This window comes from Schistocerca americana, chromosome 4 (genome assembly GCF_021461395.2).
Source record: "Schistocerca americana isolate TAMUIC-IGC-003095 chromosome 4, iqSchAmer2.1, whole genome shotgun sequence".
Taxonomy (NCBI): domain Eukaryota; kingdom Metazoa; phylum Arthropoda; class Insecta; order Orthoptera; family Acrididae; genus Schistocerca; species Schistocerca americana.
Window position 1 is genome coordinate 231,949,174 of NC_060122.1, and position 6,127 is coordinate 231,955,300.

General features: G+C 42.9%; 1 non-coding gene across 1 annotated transcript; it reads right to left on the minus strand.

Moving 5' to 3' along the window:
- Positions 1 to 540: 540 nt before the first annotated feature.
- On the minus strand, positions 541 to 615 carry Trnat-ggu. Its single transcript has one exon. It is a non-coding gene; the product is annotated as a tRNA-Thr (tRNA).
- Positions 616 to 6,127: the final 5,512 nt, after the last annotated feature.

The following is a 6,127-nucleotide window of genomic DNA, read 5'->3' on the forward strand; positions in this document are numbered from 1 at the left end:
CGCAAGCTGAAGATGAAGAGATAAAGAAATTATATGAGGGTACTGAAAGGGTAATACAGCACATCAAGTCAGATGAACAACTTTTAGTCAAGGAGGATTGGAATGCAGTTGTAGGGAATGGGTACAGGAGAATATGGGCTTGGGACAAGGAATGAGAGAGGAGAAAGATTAATTGAGCCCTCCAATAAATTTCAAATAGAAATAGCGAATACTCCTTTCAAGAATCACAGGAGCAGGAAGTGTACCTGGAAGAGAAAGGGCGATGAGGGAGGATGTCAGTTACATTACATCGTGGTCAGACAGATTTTCCGAAATCAGATACTGGATTGTACGGCGTATCCAACAGCGGATATAGACTCAGATCAATATTTAGTAATGATGAAGAGTATATGAAGATGGTATCTGTTCTTTCAGACATGATTTAAAGAACAGATACCATCGCTGACGATGCACCTCTCTTAGAATGAAATGATAATTGAATGAAGACACTAAGCTATCGACAGGCGTTGATATGCATCAGCGGGGACAGTTGAAAGCGTGTGCCCCGACCGGGACTCGAACCCGGGACCTCCTGCTTACCGCGCAGACGCTCTATCCATCTGAGCCACCGAGGGCACAGAGGATAGTGCGACTGAACGGATTTATCCCTTGCACGTGTATCCAACAGCAGATACAGACTCAATCAAACTATAGTAGTGATGAAGAATATATAAGATGGTATCTGTTCATTCGGACATGTCCAAAAGAACAGATACTATCTTCATATAGTTAAGGCTAACCAGCCATTGACCTCCTTCTGTGCTGGATGCACACGCATTGCCCGAACTCTTACGGGACTCGGTAAGATCGGCTACCGCCAGAGTAATGAGTGTGTGGACATTAAGTTGGGAATGTGGGTCTCACGGGGAGCCTGTCGACAGCTTCGGGTCTTGATTTAATTATCATTTCATGATGAAGAGTAGGCTTAAGTTCAAGAGATTAGTCAGCAAGAATCAATACACGAAGAAGTGGGACGCGAAAGTACTAAGGGATAACGAGACACGCTGGAAGTTCTCTAATTCTACAAATACAGAAATAAGGAATAATTAAGTAGGCAGTACAATTGAAGACGAATGGGCATCTCTAAAAATCGTAATCACAGCAGTTGGAAAGAAAAACATAGCTGTAGAGAATGTAACTGCCTAGAAACTTTGGGTAACAGAACAAATGCTTTAGTTGATCGATGGAAGAAGGAAATACAAAAACGTTCAAGGAAATTCATGAATACAGAAATACAAGTCTCTGATAAATGAAACAAATAGGAAGTGCAGGAATGATGAGGCCAAATGGCTGCATGAAAAATGTGAAGAAACCTAAAAAGAAAAGATTGTAGGAAGGACTGATTCAGCATACAGCATTGTCGAATGAACCTTGGGTGACATTAAAAGAAAGGGTGGTTGTTCCCGCGAAACGTCAAACGCCGGCATGTCGGCCAGCAACGGTTAAGCAGAGAGGGCTGTGAGACGACGTGAGCCAATAGTATGCGGCGACGGACCCCTCTCTAGGACGATACTGAGACAGCAGCAGCATTGACGAGAAGAGGACTTGAGCGCCGCGCCGTCTGGCCGCAGCCCGAGTTGAAGACGAGCCGTCCTACGCACTCTAAAGCAATGACTTATGAACTGTATTGTTTTGCTTGTATTGGAATTACATATACTGAACGACATTCATTATTTGCTTGTCGCCATTTGCTGGCGAGACAGCTTTTTGAATACGTAAAATTAAGTATTGTCATTTCTTAGTGTGATAAACTTCGTTAATACGATTTGCTTGAATTGTTGTCTAGTGATCCGAAAAAGCAGGTTTCCTAGACACCCTATATTAAACGAGTCGGCAGAACACAACAGTGATAACACAAAGAGTGCAACCGGAGTTTCACTGTTAAATACTGAGGAGAGAGAATATGGGCGAAAAGAATACATTGAAGACCTCTATGATGGGGAAGATATGTCTGATGCGATAGAAGAAGAAACACAATGCGAATTTAGAAGAAGTAGGGGATCCATTACCAGAATCAGAATTTCAGAGAGCTTAGGAGGACTTAAGATCAAATAAGTCAGAAGGGATCGATAACATTCCATCAGAATTTGTAAAATGATTGGAGGAAATGGCAACAAAGCAATTATTCACGTTGGTATGTAGAATGTGTGGGTCTGGCGACACACCGTCTGACTTTCGGAGAAATATCATCCATTCAATTCGGAAGACTGCAAGAGCTGAAAAGTGCGTGAATGATCGCAAAGTCAGCTTGGAAGCTCATGCATCCAAGTAGCTGACAAGAATAATACACAGATGAATGGCAAAGAAAATGAGGATGTGCTAGATAACGATCAATTTGGCTTTACGAACAATAAAGGCAACAAAGAGGTGATTCTGCCTTTGCGGCTGCCAATGGAGTCAAGACTAAAGAAAAATCAAGACACGTTCACAGGATTTGTCGTCCTGAAAAAAGTGTTCGACAATGTAAATTGGTGCAAGAGTTTCGAAATTCTGAGGAAAATATAGGTAAGCTATAGGCAGAGACGGGTAATATACAAAATGTACAAGAGCCAACATGCAGAAATGAGATGGACGACCAGGAATGACGCCCTTGGATTAAAAAGCTTGTAAGACAGAGATGTAGAATTTCCCCCCTGCTGTTCACTCTGTACATCGAAGAAGCAATGATGGAAATAAAAGAAAGGATCAGGATTGGATTTGAAATTCTACTTCAAATGATACCAATGATACGAGTCCCTGTCGACGTTGCTTTCCTGAGTGAAAGTGAAGAAGAATTACATGATATGCTGTATGGAATGACAAACTAATAAGCACAGAATATGAATTGAGAGTAAATCGAAGAAAGAGGAAAGTAATGAGAAGTAGCAGAAATGAAAACAGCGAGAAACTTAACATCATGATTGATGGTCACGAAGTAGATGAAGTTAAGCAATTCTGCTACCTAGGCAGTAAAATAACCAATAACAGACGAAGCAATGAAGACATCAAAAGCAGATTAGCACAGGCAAAAAAGGCATTCCTGGCCAAGAAAAGTCTATTAGTATCAAACATAGGCCTTAATTTGAGGAAACAGTTCTAAGAATACGCGTCTAGAGAACAGCATTGTACGGTAGTGAAACATAGACTGTGGAAAAACCGGAACAGAAGACAATATAATCATTTTAGATGTGGCGCTACAGGCAAATGTCGAAAATTGGGTGGACTGATAAGGTACGGAATGAGAAGGTTCTGCGCAGAATCGGAGAGGAAAGGAATATGTGGAAAACACTGACACGGAGAAAGGACAGGATGATGGGACATCTGTTACAACATCAGGGAACGACTTCCATTGCATTGGAGGGAGTTGTAGAGGCGAAAAAACTGTAGAGGATGTCAGAGATTGTAATACATCCAGCAAACGATTGAGGAGATATGTTGCATGTGTTACTCTGACAAGGGGAAGGCCTCAGACACGGCCAACCGATTCGGCTCAGATTTGGCAGGTCGCTTGTGTACAACCTAAAACGAAGGACTCTAAGATATTTTGGGTCAACACCCCCGCGATTTTGAGAAAATCACCCCTAAATGTTATGACGAGCAATCGCCTCGAAATTGGAGGGATTGATAGATAATTGTAAATACAGCATATTTCATCATCAGGTATGGGGGTCCGAAAAACGCGAACTTTTCCAGAACTCGAGGGAAGAAACTTTTACAACTGCTGCTTCTGTACCCACATGGTAAACGCTTTTCGCCGACAGCGCCGGTAGCGCAACGGCCAAGGTAACTGGCTCGGAATCGGAATACCAGGGTTCGAATCTCTAAGGAACCTAGAGGGTGTTATTCTTTTCGTTTTTTCCATATCTCAATTGGTAGGGATAGGAGGGTTCATAAGGTAAGTAAATCAATAACGAATGATAATAATAAGTTATGCAAACTAATTTCCCAAACGCCATGAGTTAGTAAAGTATTAAACTTTTAAGCCTTGTCACATGAAAACAACTCCGAGTAAGAGTGCTGCGAATTCCTCACGAGGGATCACAGATAGCTAACCGCGCGACGCTTGTTTACAGCAAGGCACGTGACAGAATGCACGCGGGGAGAGTTATGTTGTCCCGGTTGCCTCTTCGTCATATCATAGTTGTGAACCTGGAAGAGTGAAGATGTCCAGCACGATCCTTATATAAGTCAATCGGAAAGAGTTGTTTTCCATCATTAGGCTGCCGCGAACCTCGCGGATACAGGTAGTGACTATTCCATCGTTAATGCGCCGAATGATATACGTTTTGTGAATGAACACAGCGTTCTTCCGTAAGTAACATATGACGAGTACTGTATGTAGTTTGTAGTAATTAGCTCGTCTGTTTGTGCTGTGGTAACTAGTTATTGTTTGTTATGTCATATCTTTCAGGTGCATAAACTGAATAATGGAGGATGTACACCCTTCGACTAGCGCTGTAATACATATCTGGGAGCCTGTCACAGACGATGGCAAGCGGGAAGTTACCGACGCCTTGTTTTGGTTTGTAAAAGTGTTTCAAGACATATGCATTATCAATTCACTACCGGAAGCTGGCAATTCTGTTTCTCGGCGTTCCAGATTGACAGGAGCGGCTGTCGTCGAGCTGTTTTTGAAGCTGACGAACGAAATGACTTTCGTTGATACTGAAATACTATACCATGAAGACGAAGCAGAAGGTGATTTAGTAGAAGACATCCCGACTAGTGAATCGCAAAATGATCATAACACTTTGGAAATCTCCACGTCACTCGTAATATGTGCTTCATCTGTTCCCGATGAGTATTCCGAGCCGTTACTAAACGATGGAACTACGGCGCTGTATCCCTTGAAGCAAAAGTGAAGGTGGTAGCGCTAGCCAGGAATCGTCCAAATTGGAACTTACAAACACTGCAAAAGAATGGATTAACAGCAGCCCTGGAAAGGAAGAAGGACTTGAAATAGTGAGAAAGTGATGTCATTAAAGGAGGGACAAGATACCAAACGCCAGGCGATAAATAAGTGGACATACGACCGATTTGGACGGCCATGGTGGCCGAGCGGTTCTAGGCGCTACAGTCTGGAACTGCGCGACCGCTGCGGTCGCAGCTTTGAATCCTGCCTCGGGCATGGATGTGTGTGATGTCCTTACGTTAGTTGGGTTTAAGTAGTTCTAAGTTCTAGGGGACTGATAACCTCAGAAGTTAAGTCCCATAGTGCTCACAGCCATTTGAACCATATGACCGATTTGTCGAATCTCGTTGTTGTAACGAGCATGTAACAACGAGAATACTTGAAGAGTGGGCTGCAGGTGCAGCGCTTCAATATACGGCCAACAAGGATTTTATGTTTGCTGCATCATTACCTTGGGCAAGAAATTTCAAATCGGAGTATAAAACTCGTCAACGGCACGTCACTAAATACGTCTCTCATAAGGAGGTACAAAATATAGAAGATATACAGCAAGTGGTGGCTCTTTTCAGCACGGAAACGGCGTCACTTATGACAGGTTTTAATCGTGATTACGTGATCAACACCGATCAAACAGGATGCGAGTATCGGGTATACATTCGACGCACGATATCGCGTAAGGGAGAAAAACGAACCCTTGTCGCAGTTGGTAGTAAAAACAAACTAACACATTCGTACACGGCGCAATATGCCATCACAGCCTCTGGAAAAGTGTTGCCTAAGGTTTTCCTGTGTTTACAAGAAACGAATGTTAAATTTGGTTCAATTGGTTCAAATAGCTCTGAGCACTATGGGACTTAACATCTATGGTCATCAGTCTCCTAGAACTTAGAACTACTTAAACCTAACTAACCTAAGGACAGCACACAACACCCAGTCATCACGAGGCAGAGAAAATCCCTGACCACGCCGGGAATCGAACCCGGGAACCCGGGCGTGGGAAGCGAGAACGCTACCGCACGACCACGAGCTGCGGACGTTAAATTTGGTCCTCGCGTTACAGAAGAGGTCAATCGTTTAACCGACTCGTTGAAAAATGTTTACATTACCTGCTCCAAATCCGGGAAACTGACGAATACGATTTACAGAACAATTCTTGAGATTGTTTTAAAACCATACTTTTAAGTAACAAGTTTTGTC